Source organism: Heterodontus francisci, unplaced genomic scaffold (assembly GCF_036365525.1).
Source record: "Heterodontus francisci isolate sHetFra1 unplaced genomic scaffold, sHetFra1.hap1 HAP1_SCAFFOLD_774, whole genome shotgun sequence".
In the NCBI taxonomy this organism is placed as follows: Eukaryota; Metazoa; Chordata; class Chondrichthyes; order Heterodontiformes; family Heterodontidae; genus Heterodontus; species Heterodontus francisci.
In genome coordinates, this window is record NW_027141315.1 from 435,001 (window position 1) to 455,000 (window position 20,000).

Here is a 20,000-nt window from a genome sequence, read left to right on the forward strand (position 1 = left end):
CGTCGCCTGGTCAACTCGCATCGGTTTTCCGTCCCCATCACTGTAAGGAGCAACCGCGACCAGCGTAGCCAAACAGGTCGACCAAAGCTTTCGGCGCTCGCACGGAGAGGTGATGCCAGCCGGCGTGCGTCGCCTAACTTGGACAAAATTCTGGGCACGCACTTTTCGTTTGAGACTAGGACATACATGTAGTGCAACCCAAGGAAACCAGGCGACGCCGCCACAATCTGCGCCTGACAGACAAAGATAACCGTTCACAAGGAGCCTTGTTATTTCGCACCAAGTCTTTTGCGGGCATAGTTTCTTTCTTTGACATGTATATCTGTATGAAGGTCGGCTTTGCTCTGCCATCGCAGCCTCCCTTCTTTGCTTTTCTCACTGTACCAACAGACATGTCATAGACTTTGGTTTTTTTTTATTAATTCTTTTCCTGTGGGTGTGGTGTGCCTCCGCACCCCCCAATCTGTTCCAAGGCCTTGTTTTCTCTCGCTCGCCAAAACACTTTGTCTGTTTTCACAGCCAGTCTACCGGCCTAGACCCAACTGTGCGATATTTCAGAGCCGGCAACAGAGCATGGAAAGTCCGCCAGATTTACCCTTAAATGCTCATAAATGACTTCCAGGCACTCTTCGGAAGGTCTTTTATTTCAAAAGAAGGTCCTTCCTTGAGGGAGCACTTCTTCGGCCACTTTGCAAGTGCAACCGCTGCCAGCAAAAGTTCTGAAAATCGAGTTCCCGAAAATCTCCGGGTACCCCGCCAACCCCCAGCCACCCGAATCGCAAGTGTCAATTCGGCGGGTTGCCTGCCGGTAGTCCTTCCGAAAATGAGGCGCCAAATCGCCGCAACGGCCATTTTTCATTTCGGCATCGGGACTTCCGACGGCAACTGATTAACTAGCCCGGGGACTAGAGCGGCAGCAAATGCAACGTGCCCTCTTGGCGGGAGCAACTTGACCGCCCCCGTGGGGAAAGGTCAACTCGGGGCCCGGGAAAGTCGCCGAGTCCGACCCCATACACTTCCATGAGTTGGGGGTTTTGGCCTTCCCGGCCCAAGGCTCGCCTTATTTCGGCCTGCACTTTCGGAAAAGGGTGCATTCCTTTTGGTTAATGATTTCACCAGCCCGGGTCTTAGCCTCTGCCCCGACGGCTAAGTCTTTTGGTTAATGATTTCCTGCGGCTGGGACTACCCTTTCCCCCCGCCCTGCAGGCACCCGGGTCGGGAGGCCGTCGGGGGCACTTTCCGGGGCAAATCCGGACCCTTACGCAAGGGAGAGTGCGCCCCCCGCCTCGGCCGGGGGGTCAGGCTGCCGCCTATTAAGCCCGACAGAAAACCCGAAAAATGGACGAAAATGGGAAAAAATCCCCATCCGAAAAAGGCTTAAAAGTCGGTTGGGCGGCAGCTAGGGTCGGTCTCTGCAGACCTGGAGGCTCGGGTGGACTCTTGGAATAAACGTCCAAGTCCCGACTTGCCACCTCCTACTACTGTGCAGATACCCCGCCAACCCCCAGCCACCCGAATGACAAGCGTCCGATCAGCGGGACGAATTTGACAACTCTGGCCGGACCTCTGGAACTCCATCCCGGGTAACCGGGGCAAATTTTTCCGCTTGATCGCCCTTCCACTGGTTAACCATTTGCCCTTTCGGACTTAGTCTCTGGACATTATTCGACTGATTTTCTGGTTAACCATTTGCCCTTTCGGACTTAGTCTCTGGGCATTATTTTCGACTTTTTGGTTAATGATTTCACACTTTTTACTTACTTTTGCGCTTTTTGGTTAATGATTACTCTGCTTACTGGTTAATTATTTGCCCTTTCGGACTTAGTCTCTGGACATTATTTTCGAGTTTTTGGTTAATGATTTCACACTTTTAACATATTTTTGCGCTTTTTGGTTAATGATTACTCTGCTTACTGGTTAATTATTTGCCCTTTCGGACTTAGTCTCTGCACATTATTTTCGAGTTTTTGGTTAATGATTTCACACTTTTAACATATTTTTGCGCTTTTTGGTTACTGATTTCATACTTTTTACTTACTTTTGCGCCTTTTGGTTAATGATTACTCTGCTTACTGGTTAACCATTTGCCCTTTCGGACTTAGTCTCTGGACATTATTTTCGAGTTTTTGGTTAATGATTTCACACTTTTTACTTACTTTTGCGATTTTTGGTTAATGATTACTCTGCTTACTGGTTAACCATTTGCCCTTTCGGACTTAGTCTCTGGACATTATTTTCGGGTTTTTGGTTAATGATTTCACACTTTTTACTTACTTTTGCGATTTTTGGTTAATGATTACTCTGCTTACTGGTTAACCATTTGCCCTTTCGGACTTAGTCTCTGGGCATTATTTTCGACTTTTTGGTTAATGATTTCACACTTTTAACATATTTTTGCGATTTTTGGTTAATGATTACTCTGCTTACTGGTTAATTATTTGCCCTTTCGGACTTAGTCTCTGCACATTATTTTCGAGTTTTTGGTTAATGATTTCACACTTTTAACATATTTTTGCGCTTTTTGGTTACTGATTTCATACTTTTTACTTACTTTTGCGATTTTTGGTTAATGATTACTCTGCTTACTGGTTAACCATTTGCCCTTTCGGACTTAGTCTCTGGACATTATTTTCGAGTTTTTGGTTAATGATTTCACACTTTTAACATATTTTTGCGATTTTTGGTTAATGATTACTCTGCTTACTAGTTAATTATTTGCCCTTTCGGACTTAGTCTCTGCACATTATTTTCGAGTTTTTGGTTAATGATTTCACACTTTTAACATATTTTTGCGCTTTTTGGTTACTGATTTCATACTTTTTACTTACTTTTGCGATTTTTGGTTAATGATTACTCTGCTTACTGGTTAACCATTTGCCCTTTCGGACTTAGTCTCTGGAGATTATTTTCGAGTTTTTGGTTAATGATTTCACACTTTTTACTTACTTTTGCGATTTTTGGTTAATGATTACTCTGCTTACTGGTTAACCATTTGCCCTTTCGGACTTAGTCTCTGGACATTATTTTCGAGTTTTTGGTTAATGATTTCACACTTTTAACATATTTTTGCGATTTTTGGTTAATGATTACTCTGCTTACTGGTTAATTATTTGCCCTTTCGGACTTAGTCTCTGCACATTATTTTCGAGTTTTTGGTTAATGATTTCACACTTTTAACATATTTTTGCGCTTTTTGGTTACTGATTTCATACTTTTTACTTACTTTTGCGCCTTTTGGTTAATGATTACTCTGCTTACTGGTTAACCATTTGCCCTTTCGGACTTAGTCTCTGGACATTATTTTCGAGTTTTTGGTTAATGATTTCACACTTTTTACTTACTTTTGCGATTTTTGGTTAATGATTACTCTGCTTACTGGTTAACCATTTGCCCTTTCGGACTTAGTCTCTGGACATTATTTTCGGGTTTTTGGTTAATGATTTCACACTTTTTACTTACTTTTGCGATTTTTGGTTAATGATTACTCTGCTTACTGGTTAACCATTTGCCCTTTCGGACTTAGTCTCTGGACATTATTTTCGAGTTTTTGGTTAATGATTTCACACTTTTAACATATTTTTGCGATTTTTGGTTAATGATTACTCTGCTTACTGGTTAATTATTTGCCCTTTCGGACTTAGTCTCTGCACATTATTTTCGAGTTTTTGGTTAATGATTTCACACTTTTAACATATTTTTGCGCTTTTTGGTTACTGATTTCATACTTTTTACTTACTTTTGCGCCTTTTGGTTAATGATTACTCTGCTTACTGGTTAACCATTTGCCCTTTCGGACTTAGTCTCTGGGCATTATTTTCGACTTTTTGGTTAATGATTTCACACTTTTAACATATTTTTGCGCTTTTTGGTTACTGATTTCATACTTTTTACTTACTTTTGCGATTTTTGGTTAATGATTACTCTGCTTACTGGTTAACCATTTGCCCTTTCGGACTTAGTCTCTGGGCATTATTTTCGACTTTTTGGTTAATGATTTCACACTTTTTACTTACTTTTGCGCTTTTTGGTTAATGATTACTCTGCTTACTGGTTAATTATTTGCCCTTTCGGACTTAGTCTCTGGACATTATTTTCGAGTTTTTGGTTAATGATTTCACACTTTTAACATATTTTTGCGCTTTTTGGTTAATGATTACTCTGCTTACTGGTTAATTATTTGCCCTTTCGGACTTAGTCTCTGCACATTATTTTCGAGTTTTTGGTTAATGATTTCACACTTTTAACATATTTTTGCGCTTTTTGGTTACTGATTTCATACTTTTTACTTACTTTTGCGCCTTTTGGTTAATGATTACTCTGCTTACTGGTTAACCATTTGCCCTTTCGGACTTAGTCTCTGGACATTATTTTCGAGTTTTTGGTTAATGATTTCACACTTTTTACTTACTTTTGCGATTTTTGGTTAATGATTACTCTGCTTACTGGTTAACCATTTGCCCTTTCGGACTTAGTCTCTGGACATTATTTTCGGGTTTTTGGTTAATGATTTCACACTTTTTACTTACTTTTGCGATTTTTGGTTAATGATTACTCTGCTTACTGGTTAACCATTTGCCCTTTCGGACTTAGTCTCTGGGCATTATTTTCGACTTTTTGGTTAATGATTTCACACTTTTAACATATTTTTGCGATTTTTGGTTAATGATTACTCTGCTTACTGGTTAATTATTTGCCCTTTCGGACTTAGTCTCTGCACATTATTTTCGAGTTTTTGGTTAATGATTTCACACTTTTAACATATTTTTGCGCTTTTTGGTTACTGATTTCATACTTTTTACTTACTTTTGCGATTTTTGGTTAATGATTACTCTGCTTACTGGTTAACCATTTGCCCTTTCGGACTTAGTCTCTGGACATTATTTTCGAGTTTTTGGTTAATGATTTCACACTTTTAACATATTTTTGCGATTTTTGGTTAATGATTACTCTGCTTACTGGTTAATTATTTGCCCTTTCGGACTTAGTCTCTGCACATTATTTTCGAGTTTTTGGTTAATGATTTCACACTTTTAACATATTTTTGCGCTTTTTGGTTACTGATTTCATACTTTTTACTTACTTTTGCGATTTTTGGTTAATGATTACTCTGCTTACTGGTTAACCATTTGCCCTTTCGGACTTAGTCTCTGGAGATTATTTTCGAGTTTTTGGTTAATGATTTCACACTTTTTACTTACTTTTGCGATTTTTGGTTAATGATTACTCTGCTTACTGGTTAACCATTTGCCCTTTCGGACTTAGTCTCTGGACATTATTTTCGAGTTTTTGGTTAATGATTTCACACTTTTAACATATTTTTGCGATTTTTGGTTAATGATTACTCTGCTTACTGGTTAATTATTTGCCCTTTCGGACTTAGTCTCTGCACATTATTTTCGAGTTTTTGGTTAATGATTTCACACTTTTAACATATTTTTGCGCTTTTTGGTTACTGATTTCATACTTTTTACTTACTTTTGCGCCTTTTGGTTAATGATTACTCTGCTTACTGGTTAACCATTTGCCCTTTCGGACTTAGTCTCTGGACATTATTTTCGAGTTTTTGGTTAATGATTTCACACTTTTTACTTACTTTTGCGATTTTTGGTTAATGATTACTCTGCTTACTGGTTAACCATTTGCCCTTTCGGACTTAGTCTCTGGACATTATTTTCGGGTTTTTGGTTAATGATTTCACACTTTTTACTTACTTTTGCGATTTTTGGTTAATGATTACTCTGCTTACTGGTTAACCATTTGCCCTTTCGGACTTAGTCTCTGGACATTATTTTCGAGTTTTTGGTTAATGATTTCACACTTTTAACATATTTTTGCGATTTTTGGTTAATGATTACTCTGCTTACTGGTTAATTATTTGCCCTTTCGGACTTAGTCTCTGCACATTATTTTCGAGTTTTTGGTTAATGATTTCACACTTTTAACATATTTTTGCGCTTTTTGGTTACTGATTTCATACTTTTTACTTACTTTTGCGCCTTTTGGTTAATGATTACTCTGCTTACTGGTTAACCATTTGCCCTTTCGGACTTAGTCTCTGGGCATTATTTTCGACTTTTTGGTTAATGATTTCACACTTTTAACATATTTTTGCGCTTTTTGGTTACTGATTTCATACTTTTTACTTACTTTTGCGATTTTTGGTTAATGATTACTCTGCTTACTGGTTAACCATTTGCCCTTTCGGACTTAGTCTCTGGGCATTATTTTCGACTTTTTGGTTAATGATTTCACACTTTTTACTTACTTTTGCGCTTTTTGGTTAATGATTACTCTGCTTACTGGTTAATTATTTGCCCTTTCGGACTTAGTCTCTGGACATTATTTTCGAGTTTTTGGTTAATGATTTCACACTTTTAACATATTTTTGCGCTTTTTGGTTAATGATTACTCTGCTTACTGGTTAATTATTTGCCCTTTCGGACTTAGTCTCTGCACATTATTTTCGAGTTTTTGGTTAATGATTTCACACTTTTAACATATTTTTGCGCTTTTTGGTTACTGATTTCATACTTTTTACTTACTTTTGCGCCTTTTGGTTAATGATTACTCTGCTTACTGGTTAACCATTTGCCCTTTCGGACTTAGTCTCTGGACATTATTTTCGAGTTTTTGGTTAATGATTTCACACTTTTTACTTACTTTTGCGATTTTTGGTTAATGATTACTCTGCTTACTGGTTAACCATTTGCCCTTTCGGACTTAGTCTCTGGACATTATTTTCGGGTTTTTGGTTAATGATTTCACACTTTTTACTTACTTTTGCGATTTTTGGTTAATGATTACTCTGCTTACTGGTTAACCATTTGCCCTTTCGGACTTAGTCTCTGGGCATTATTTTCGACTTTTTGGTTAATGATTTCACACTTTTAACATATTTTTGCGATTTTTGGTTAATGATTACTCTGCTTACTGGTTAATTATTTGCCCTTTCGGACTTAGTCTCTGCACATTATTTTCGAGTTTTTGGTTAATGATTTCACACTTTTAACATATTTTTGCGCTTTTTGGTTACTGATTTCATACTTTTTACTTACTTTTGCGATTTTTGGTTAATGATTACTCTGCTTACTGGTTAACCATTTGCCCTTTCGGACTTAGTCTCTGGACATTATTTTCGAGTTTTTGGTTAATGATTTCACACTTTTAACATATTTTTGCGATTTTTGGTTAATGATTACTCTGCTTACTGGTTAATTATTTGCCCTTTCGGACTTAGTCTCTGCACATTATTTTCGAGTTTTTGGTTAATGATTTCACACTTTTAACATATTTTTGCGCTTTTTGGTTACTGATTTCATACTTTTTACTTACTTTTGCGCCTTTTGGTTAATGATTACTCTGCTTACTGGTTAACCATTTGCCCTTTCGGACTTAGTCTCTGGACATTATTTTCGAGTTTTTGGTTAATGATTTCACACTTTTTACTTACTTTTGCGATTTTTGGTTAATGATTACTCTGCTTACTGGTTAACCATTTGCCCTTTCGGACTTAGTCTCTGGACATTATTTTCGAGTTTTTGGTTAATGATTTCACACTTTTTACTTACTTTTGCGATTTTTGGTTAATGATTACTCTGCTTACTGGTTAACCATTTGCCCTTTCGGACTTAGTCTCTGGACATTATTTTCGGGTTTTTGGTTAATGATTTCACACTTTTTACTTACTTTTGCGATTTTTGGTTAATGATTACTCTGCTTACTGGTTAACCATTTGCCCTTTCGGACTTAGTCTCTGGGCATTATTTTCGACTTTTTGGTTAATGATTTCACACTTTTAACATATTTTTGCGATTTTTGGTTAATGATTACTCTGCTTACTGGTTAATTATTTGCCCTTTCGGACTTAGTCTCTGCACATTATTTTCGAGTTTTTGGTTAATGATTTCACACTTTTAACATATTTTTGCGCTTTTTGGTTACTGATTTCATACTTTTTACTTACTTTTGCGATTTTTGGTTAATGATTACTCTGCTTACTGGTTAACCATTTGCCCTTTCGGACTTAGTCTCTGGACATTATTTTCGAGTTTTTGGTTAATGATTTCACACTTTTAACATATTTTTGCGATTTTTGGTTAATGATTACTCTGCTTACTGGTTAATTATTTGCCCTTTCGGACTTAGTCTCTGCACATTATTTTCGAGTTTTTGGTTAATGATTTCACACTTTTAACATATTTTTGCGCTTTTTGGTTACTGATTTCATACTTTTTACTTACTTTTGCGATTTTTGGTTAATGATTACTCTGCTTACTGGTTAACCATTTGCCCTTTCGGACTTAGTCTCTGGAGATTATTTTCGAGTTTTTGGTTAATGATTTCACACTTTTTACTTACTTTTGCGATTTTTGGTTAATGATTACTCTGCTTACTGGTTAACCATTTGCCCTTTCGGACTTAGTCTCTGGACATTATTTTCGAGTTTTTGGTTAATGATTTCACACTTTTAACATATTTTTGCGATTTTTGGTTAATGATTACTCTGCTTACTGGTTAATTATTTGCCCTTTCGGACTTAGTCTCTGCACATTATTTTCGAGTTTTTGGTTAATGATTTCACACTTTTAACATATTTTTGCGCTTTTTGGTTACTGATTTCATACTTTTTTACTTACTTTTGCGCCTTTTGGTTAATGATTACTCTGCTTACTGGTTAACCATTTGCCCTTTCGGACTTAGTCTCTGGACATTATTTTCGAGTTTTTGGTTAATGATTTCACACTTTTTACTTACTTTTGCGATTTTTGGTTAATGATTACTCTGCTTACTGGTTAACCATTTGCCCTTTCGGACTTAGTCTCTGGACATTATTTTCGGGTTTTTGGTTAATGATTTCACACTTTTTACTTACTTTTGCGATTTTTGGTTAATGATTACTCTGCTTACTGGTTAACCATTTGCCCTTTCGGACTTAGTCTCTGGACATTATTTTCGAGTTTTTGGTTAATGATTTCACACTTTTAACATATTTTTGCGATTTTTGGTTAATGATTACTCTGCTTACTGGTTAATTATTTGCCCTTTCGGACTTAGTCTCTGCACATTATTTTCGAGTTTTTGGTTAATGATTTCACACTTTTAACATATTTTTGCGCTTTTTGGTTACTGATTTCATACTTTTTACTTACTTTTGCGCCTTTTGGTTAATGATTACTCTGCTTACTGGTTAACCATTTGCCCTTTCGGACTTAGTCTCTGGGCATTATTTTCGACTTTTTGGTTAATGATTTCACACTTTTAACATATTTTTGCGCTTTTTGGTTACTGATTTCATACTTTTTACTTACTTTTGCGATTTTTGGTTAATGATTACTCTGCTTACTGGTTAATTATTTGCCCTTTCGGACTTAGTCTCTGCACATTATTTTCGAGTTTTTGGTTAATGATTTCACACTTTTAACATATTTTTGCGCTTTTTGGTTACTGATTTCATACTTTTTACTTACTTTTGCGCCTTTTGGTTAATGATTACTCTGCTTACTGGTTAACCATTTGCCCTTTCGGACTTAGTCTCTGGGCATTATTTTCGACTTTTTGGTTAATGATTTCACACTTTTAACATATTTTTGCGCTTTTTGGTTACTGATTTCATACTTTTTACTTACTTTTGCGATTTTTGGTTAATGATTACTCTGCTTACTGGTTAACCATTTGCCCTTTCGGACTTAGTCTCTGGGCATTATTTTCGACTTTTTGGTTAATGATTTCACACTTTTTACTTACTTTTGCGCTTTTTGGTTAATGATTACTCTGCTTACTGGTTAATTATTTGCCCTTTCGGACTTAGTCTCTGGACATTATTTTCGAGTTTTTGGTTAATGATTTCACACTTTTAACATATTTTTGCGCTTTTTGGTTAATGATTACTCTGCTTACTGGTTAATTATTTGCCCTTTCGGACTTAGTCTCTGCACATTATTTTCGAGTTTTTGGTTAATGATTTCACACTTTTAACATATTTTTGCGCTTTTTGGTTACTGATTTCATACTTTTTACTTACTTTTGCGCCTTTTGGTTAATGATTACTCTGCTTACTGGTTAACCATTTGCCCTTTCGGACTTAGTCTCTGGACATTATTTTCGAGTTTTTGGTTAATGATTTCACACTTTTTACTTACTTTTGCGATTTTTGGTTAATGATTACTCTGCTTACTGGTTAACCATTTGCCCTTTCGGACTTAGTCTCTGGACATTATTTTCGGGTTTTTGGTTAATGATTTCACACTTTTTACTTACTTTTGCGATTTTTGGTTAATGATTACTCTGCTTACTGGTTAACCATTTGCCCTTTCGGACTTAGTCTCTGGGCATTATTTTCGACTTTTTGGTTAATGATTTCACACTTTTAACATATTTTTGCGATTTTTGGTTAATGATTACTCTGCTTACTGGTTAATTATTTGCCCTTTCGGACTTAGTCTCTGCACATTATTTTCGAGTTTTTGGTTAATGATTTCACACTTTTAACATATTTTTGCGCTTTTTGGTTACTGATTTCATACTTTTTACTTACTTTTGCGATTTTTGGTTAATGATTACTCTGCTTACTGGTTAACCATTTGCCCTTTCGGACTTAGTCTCTGGACATTATTTTCGAGTTTTTGGTTAATGATTTCACACTTTTAACATATTTTTGCGATTTTTGGTTAATGATTACTCTGCTTACTGGTTAATTATTTGCCCTTTCGGACTTAGTCTCTGCACATTATTTTCGAGTTTTTGGTTAATGATTTCACACTTTTAACATATTTTTGCGCTTTTTGGTTACTGATTTCATACTTTTTACTTACTTTTGCGATTTTTGGTTAATGATTACTCTGCTTACTGGTTAACCATTTGCCCTTTCGGACTTAGTCTCTGGAGATTATTTTCGAGTTTTTGGTTAATGATTTCACACTTTTTACTTACTTTTGCGATTTTTGGTTAATGATTACTCTGCTTACTGGTTAACCATTTGCCCTTTCGGACTTAGTCTCTGGACATTATTTTCGAGTTTTTGGTTAATGATTTCACACTTTTAACATATTTTTGCGATTTTTGGTTAATGATTACTCTGCTTACTGGTTAATTATTTGCCCTTTCGGACTTAGTCTCTGCACATTATTTTCGAGTTTTTGGTTAATGATTTCACACTTTTAACATATTTTTGCGCTTTTTGGTTACTGATTTCATACTTTTTACTTACTTTTGCGCCTTTTGGTTAATGATTACTCTGCTTACTGGTTAACCATTTGCCCTTTCGGACTTAGTCTCTGGACATTATTTTCGAGTTTTTGGGTTAATGATTTCACACTTTTTACTTACTTTTGCGATTTTTGGTTAATGATTACTCTGCTTACTGGTTAACCATTTGCCCTTTCGGACTTAGTCTCTGGACATTATTTTCGGGTTTTTGGTTAATGATTTCACACTTTTTACTTACTTTTGCGATTTTTGGTTAATGATTACTCTGCTTACTGGTTAACCATTTGCCCTTTCGGACTTAGTCTCTGGACATTATTTTCGAGTTTTTGGTTAATGATTTCACACTTTTAACATATTTTTGCGATTTTTGGTTAATGATTACTCTGCTTACTGGTTAATTATTTGCCCTTTCGGACTTAGTCTCTGCACATTATTTTCGAGTTTTTGGTTAATGATTTCACACTTTTAACATATTTTTGCGCTTTTTGGTTACTGATTTCATACTTTTTACTTACTTTTGCGCCTTTTGGTTAATGATTACTCTGCTTACTGGTTAACCATTTGCCCTTTCGGACTTAGTCTCTGGGCATTATTTTCGACTTTTTGGTTAATGATTTCACACTTTTAACATATTTTTGCGCTTTTTGGTTACTGATTTCATACTTTTTACTTACTTTTGCGATTTTTGGTTAATGATTACTCTGCTTACTGGTTAACCATTTGCCCTTTCGGACTTAGTCTCTGGGCATTATTTTCGACTTTTTGGTTAATGATTTCACACTTTTTACTTACTTTTGCGCTTTTTGGTTAATGATTACTCTGCTTACTGGTTAATTATTTGCCCTTTCGGACTTAGTCTCTGGACATTATTTTCGAGTTTTTGGTTAATGATTTCACACTTTTAACATATTTTTGCGCTTTTTGGTTAATGATTACTCTGCTTACTGGTTAATTATTTGCCCTTTCGGACTTAGTCTCTGCACATTATTTTCGAGTTTTTGGTTAATGATTTCACACTTTTAACATATTTTTGCGCTTTTTGGTTACTGATTTCATACTTTTTACTTACTTTTGCGCCTTTTGGTTAATGATTACTCTGCTTACTGGTTAACCATTTGCCCTTTCGGACTTAGTCTCTGGACATTATTTTCGAGTTTTTGGTTAATGATTTCACACTTTTTACTTACTTTTGCGATTTTTGGTTAATGATTACTCTGCTTACTGGTTAACCATTTGCCCTTTCGGACTTAGTCTCTGGACATTATTTTCGGGTTTTTGGTTAATGATTTCACACTTTTTACTTACTTTTGCGATTTTTGGTTAATGATTACTCTGCTTACTGGTTAACCATTTGCCCTTTCGGACTTAGTCTCTGGGCATTATTTTCGACTTTTTGGTTAATGATTTCACACTTTTAACATATTTTTGCGATTTTTGGTTAATGATTACTCTGCTTACTGGTTAATTATTTGCCCTTTCGGACTTAGTCTCTGCACATTATTTCGAGTTTTTGGTTAATGATTTCACACTTTTAACATATTTTTGCGATTTTTGGTTAATGATTACTCTGCTTACTGGTTAATTATTTGCCCTTTCGGACTTAGTCTCTGCACATTATTTTCGAGTTTTTGGTTAATGATTTCACACTTTTAACATATTTTTGCGCTTTTTGGTTACTGATTTCATACTTTTTACTTACTTTTGCGATTTTTGGTTAATGATTACTCTGCTTACTGGTTAACCATTTGCCCTTTCGGACTTAGTCTCTGGACATTATTTTCGAGTTTTTGGTTAATGATTTCACACTTTTAACATATTTTTGCGATTTTTGGTTAATGATTACTCTGCTTACTGGTTAATTATTTGCCCTTTCGGACTTAGTCTCTGCACATTATTTTCGAGTTTTTGGTTAATGATTTCACACTTTTAACATATTTTTGCGCTTTTTGGTTACTGATTTCATACTTTTTACTTACTTTTGCGATTTTTGGTTAATGATTACTCTGCTTACTGGTTAACCATTTGCCCTTTCGGACTTAGTCTCTGGAGATTATTTTCGAGTTTTTGGTTAATGATTTCACACTTTTTACTTACTTTTGCGATTTTTGGTTAATGATTACTCTGCTTACTGGTTAACCATTTGCCCTTTCGGACTTAGTCTCTGGACATTATTTTCGAGTTTTTGGTTAATGATTTCACACTTTTAACATATTTTTGCGATTTTTGGTTAATGATTACTCTGCTTACTGGTTAATTATTTGCCCTTTCGGACTTAGTCTCTGCACATTATTTTCGAGTTTTTGGTTAATGATTTCACACTTTTAACATATTTTTGCGCTTTTTGGTTACTGATTTCATACTTTTACTTACTTTTGCGCCTTTTGGTTAATGATTACTCTGCTTACTGGTTAACCATTTGCCCTTTCGGACTTAGTCTCTGGACATTATTTTCGAGTTTTTGGTTAATGATTTCACACTTTTTACTTACTTTTTGCGATTTTTGGTTAATGATTACTCTGCTTACTGGTTAACCATTTGCCCTTTCGGACTTAGTCTCTGGACATTATTTTCGGGTTTTTGGTTAATGATTTCACACTTTTTTACTTACTTTTGCGATTTTTGGTTAATGATTACTCTGCTTACTGGTTAACCATTTGCCCTTTCGGACTTAGTCTCTGGACATTATTTTCGAGTTTTTGGTTAATGATTTCACACTTTTAACATATTTTTGCGATTTTTGGTTAATGATTACTCTGCTTACTGGTTAATTATTTGCCCTTTCGGACTTAGTCTCTGCACATTATTTTCGAGTTTTTGGTTAATGATTTCACACTTTTTAACATATTTTTGCGCTTTTTGGTTACTGATTTCATACTTTTTACTTACTTTTGCGCCTTTTGGTTAATGATTACTCTGCTTACTGGTTAACCATTTGCCCTTTCGGACTTAGTCTCTGGGCATTATTTTCGACTTTTTGGTTAATGATTTCACACTTTTAACATATTTTTGCGCTTTTTGGTTACTGATTTCATACTTTTTACTTACTTTTGCGATTTTTGGTTAATGATTACTCTGCTTACTGGTTAACCATTTGCCCTTTCGGACTTAGTCTCTGGGCATTATTTTCGACTTTTTGGTTAATGATTTCACACTTTTTACTTACTTTTGCGCTTTTTGGTTAATGATTACTCTGCTTACTGGTTAATTATTTGCCCTTTCGGACTTAGTCTCTGGACATTATTTTCGAGTTTTTGGTTAATGATTTCACACTTTTAACATATTTTTGCGCTTTTTGGTTAATGATTACTCTGCTTACTGGTTAATTATTTGCCCTTTCGGACTTAGTCTCTGCACATTATTTTCGAGTTTTTGGTTAATGATTTCACACTTTTAACATATTTTTGCGCTTTTTGGTTACTGATTTCATACTTTTTACTTACTTTTGCGCCTTTTGGTTAATGATTACTCTGCTTACTGGTTAACCATTTGCCCTTTCGGACTTAGTCTCTGGACATTATTTTCGAGTTTTTGGTTAATGATTTCACACTTTTTACTTACTTTTGCGATTTTTGGTTAATGATTACTCTGCTTACTGGTTAACCATTTGCCCTTTCGGACTTAGTCTCTGGACATTATTTTCGGGTTTTTGGTTAATGATTTCACACTTTTTACTTACTTTTGCGATTTTTGGTTAATGATTACTCTGCTTACTGGTTAACCATTTGCCCTTTCGGACTTAGTCTCTGGCATTATTTTCGACTTTTTGGTTAATGATTTCACACTTTTAACATATTTTTGCGATTTTTGGTTAATGATTACTCTGCTTACTGGTTAATTATTTGCCCTTTCGGACTTAGTCTCTGCACATTATTTTCGAGTTTTTGGTTAATGATTTCACACTTTTAACATATTTTTGCGCTTTTTGGTTACTGATTTCATACTTTTTACTTACTTTTGCGATTTTTGGTTAATGATTACTCTGCTTACTGGTTAACCATTTGCCCTTTCGGACTTAGTCTCTGGACATTATTTTCGAGTTTTTGGTTAATGATTTCACACTTTTAACATATTTTTGCGATTTTTGGTTAATGATTACTCTGCTTACTGGTTAATTATTTGCCCTTTCGGACTTAGTCTCTGCACATTATTTTCGAGTTTTTGGTTAATGATTTCACACTTTTAACATATTTTTGCGCTTTTTGGTTACTGATTTCATACTTTTTACTTACTTTTGCGCCTTTTGGTTAATGATTACTCTGCTTACTGGTTAACCATTTGCCCTTTCGGACTTAGTCTCTGGACATTATTTTCGAGTTTTTGGTTAATGATTTCACACTTTTTACTTACTTTTGCGATTTTTGGTTAATGATTACTCTGCTTACTGGTTAACCATTTGCCCTTTCGGACTTAGTCTCTGGACATTATTTTCGAGTTTTGGTTAATGATTTCACACTTTTTACTTACTTTTGCGATTTTTGGTTAATGATTACTCTGCTTACTGGTTAACCATTTGCCCTTTCGGACTTAGTCTCTGGACATTATTTTCGGGTTTTTGGTTAATGATTTCACACTTTTTACTTACTTTTGCGATTTTTGGTTAATGATTACTCTGCTTACTGGTTAACCATTTGCCCTTTCGGACTTAGTCTCTGGGCATTATTTTCGACTTTTTGGTTAATGATTTCACACTTTTAACATATTTTTGCGATTTTTGGTTAATGATTACTCTGCTTACTGGTTAATTATTTGCCCTTTCGGACTTAGTCTCTGCACATTATTTTCGAGTTTTTGGTTAATGATTTCACACTTTAACATATTTTTGCGCTTTTTGGTTACTGATTTCATACTTTTTACTTACTTTTGCGATTTTTGGTTAATGATTACTCTGCTTACTGGTTAACCATTTGCCCTTTCGGACTTAGTCTCTGGACATTATTTTCGAGTTTTTGGTTAATGATTTCACACTTTTAACATATTTTGCGATTTTTGGTTAATGATTACTCTGCTTACTGGTTAATTATTTGCCCTTTCGGACTTAGTCTCTGCACATTATTTTCGAGTTTTTGGTTAATGATTTCACACTTTTAACATATTTTTGCGCTTTTTGGTTACTGATTTCATACTTTTTACTTACTTTTGCGATTTTTGGTTAATGATTACTCTGCTTACTGGTTAACCATTTGCCCTTTCGGACTTAGTCTCTGGAGATTATTTTCGAGTTTTTGGTTAATGATTTCACACTTTTTACTTACTTTTGCGATTTTTGGTTAATGATTACTCTGCTTACTGGTTAACCATTTGCCCTTTCGGACTTAGTCTCTGGACATTATTTTCGAGTTTTTGGTTAATGATTTCACACTTTTAACATATTTTTGCGATTTTTGGTTAATGATTACTCTGCTTACTGGTTAATTATTTGCCCTTTCGGACTTAGTCTCTGCACATTATTTTCGAGTTTTTGGTTAATGATTTTCACACTTTTAACATATTTTTGCGCTTTTTGGTTACTGATTTCATACTTTTTACTTTACTTTTGCGCCTTTTGGTTAATGATTACTCTGCTTACTGGTTAACCATTTGCCCTTTCGGACTTAGTCTCTGGACATTATTTTCGAGTTTTTGGTTAATGATTTCACACTTTTTACTTACTTTTGCGATTTTTGGTTAATGATTACTCTGCTTACTGGTTAACCATTTGCCCTTTCGGACTTAGTCTCTGGACATTATTTTCGGGTTTTTGGTTAATGATTTCACACTTTTTACTTACTTTTGCGATTTTTGGTTAATGATTACTCTGCTTACTGGTTAACCATTTGCCCTTTCGGACTTAGTCTCTGGACATTATTTTCGAGTTTTTGGTTAATGATTTCACACTTTTAACATATTTTTGCGATTTTTGGTTAATGATTACTCTGCTTACTGGTTAATTATTTGCCCTTTCGGACTTAGTCTCTGCACATTATTTTCGAGTTTTTGGTTAATGATTTCACACTTTTAACATATTTTTGCGCTTTTTGGTTACTGATTTCATACTTTTTACTTACTTTTGCGCCTTTTGGTTAATGATTACTCTGCTTACTGGTTAACCATTTGCCCTTTCGGACTTAGTCTCTGGGCATTATTTTCGACTTCTTTGGTTAATGATTTCACACTTTTAACATATTTTTGCGCTTTTTGGTTACTGATTTCATACTTTTTACTTACTTTTGCGATTTTGGTTAATGATTACTCTGCTTACTGGTTAACCATTTGCCCTTTCGGACTTAGTCTCTGGGCATTATTTTCGACTTTTTGGTTAATGATTTCACACTTTTTACTTACTTTGCGCTTTTTGGTTAATGATTACTCTGCTTACTGGTTAATTATTTGCCCTTTCGGACTTAGTCTCTGGACATTATTTTCGAGTTTTTGGTTAATGATTTCACACTTTTAACATATTTTTGCGCTTTTTGGTTAATGATTACTCTGCTTACTGGTTAATTATTTGCCCTTTCGGACTTAGTCTCTGCACATTATTTTCGAGTTTTTGGTTAATGATTTCACACTTTTAACATATTTTTTGCGCTTTTTGGTTACTGATTTCATACTTTTTACTTACTTTTGCGCCTTTTCGGGTAATGATTACTCTGCTTACTGGTTAACCATTTGCCCTTTCGGACTTAGTCTCTGGACATTATTTTTCGAGTTTTTGGTTTAATGATTTCACACTTTTTACTTACTTTTGCGATTTTTGGTTAATGATTACTCTGCTTACTGGTTAACCATTTGCCCTTTCGGACTTAGTCTCTGGACATTATTTTCGGGTTTTTGGTTAATGATTTCACACTTTTTACTTACTTTTGCGATTTTTGGTTAATGATTACTCTGCTTACTGGTTAACCATTTGCCCTTTCGGACTTAGTCTCTGGACATTATTTTCGAGTTTTTGGTTAATGATTTCACACTTTTAACATAATTTTGCGCTTTTTGGTTAATGATTACTCTGCTTGCTTGTTACTGATTTCCCCTTTCGGACTTGATCTCTGGCCGTTCTTTTCGACCTTTTTGGATCAGGTTTCCACACTCTGAAATTATTTTGGGCTCACTGATTAGGCGAGATCAAGGGGGCATGCCTGGGCACTTTGGGCTCAGTTTGGGAAGGCGGCGTCCGTGTGCTCCTCCGCCCTTTCCCCGCACTTGCGGCTAGGTTTGCCAAACTGCGCTGACCCGCAGCCCTGCCTTTTTGCCCACGGCACACGGAACGACTCAAGTCTGGCTCCGTTCCAGGCCGTTGCCTCCGGCTGCCCGCCGTCCGGCCGGCCTGGGACGTACCCCGGCTGACGGCGCCGGAGGCCCTCTAGCAGCCACCGGTGCCGCGGGCCAATGGGTCCGGGCGTTCCGGAGCTATCGGTGGGGAAGTGCTCTCCCCTTTTCCTGACGCCGTTCGCCCGAGCAGAGGTGCAGCCTGACGGGACTGCTGTCGCCTTCCGCGGCGCACCGGCCCCCTTTCACCTGCCGTCGACCGCGCGGAGCTCGGACCTCCCTCCCCGAAGTTATGGCCCCGGCGCCGGAGGGTGCCCGGGGCCGGGCATTCAGCGGGGTGAGTCTTAACCTTCCCGGTCAGCCTGCGGGGTCGGTGCGCCGGCACTCGACGCCGGAGGGTCCCCTCTTTCCGTAGAGCCCCGCCCGGTGCCGATCGGCCGGCGGATTGCGGAGCGAACCGCGCCCTGACCGACGGGCCTCGGAAACCCGTTGCAGTCGACGGGGGGGGAACCGGACAGCGGGACGAGGTGCCGATTCCACCCGCAGATTCGATCCCGAAATCCCGCGGGATTCGGCGGTCCGACCCGACAGATTCAAACGTCGCCCGGGCGGCCCCCAGCGGTCGGGCCGGCCTGGTTCCGCCACCGCCCGATGCCCCTCGCCCCCGGCTACCGCCCGGCCGCGCAGACCGAGCGAATGCGGCCGGACGTCCGGCGGCAATCGCCGGAAAGCGGTATGGGCCATTTCCTACTGTCCCTCGGACGGGCAGAGGGGCGGCGCCGGGGCACTCGCGGACCAGGCCGCGCCCCTCCGAGCCCTACCGCCTGCCGTCGACCGCGCGGGGATCGGACCTCCCTCCCCGAAGTTATGGCCCCGGAGCCGGAGGGTAGCCGGGGCCGGGCATTCAGCGGGGTGAGTCTTCACCTTCCGGTCAGCCTGCGGGGTCGGTGCGCCGGCACTCGACGCGGGAGGGTCCCCTCTTTCCGTAGAGCCCCGCCCGGTGCCGATCGGCCGGCGGATTGCGGAGCGAACCGCGCCTGACCGACGGGCCTCGGAAACCCGTTGCAGTCGACCGGGGGGAACCGGACAGCGGGACGAGGTGCCGATTCACCCGCAGATTCGATCCCGAAATCCCGCGGGATTCGGCGGTCCGACCCGACAGATTCAAACGTCGCCCGGGCGGCCCCCAGCGGTCGGGCCGGCCTGGTTCCGCCACCGCCCGATGCCCCTCGCCCCCGGCTACCGCCGGCCGCGCAGACCGAGCGAATGCGGCCGGACGTCCGGCGGCAATCGGCCGAAAGCGGTATGGCCATTTCCTACTGTCCCTCGGACGGGCAGAGGGGCGGCGCCGGGGCACTCGCGGACCAGGCCGCGCCCCTCCGAGCCCTACCGCCTGCCGTCGACCGCGCGGGGATCGGACCCTCCTCGCCGAAGTTATGGAGGTAAGACCGGGAGGCTGCCCAGGGTCGGACTTCAACCGGCTGCCGCCACCCTTTCCCGCCTGTCCCACGGGCTCGGAGATCCAGGCCCTGCAAAGACCCTCCGGTCGCCAC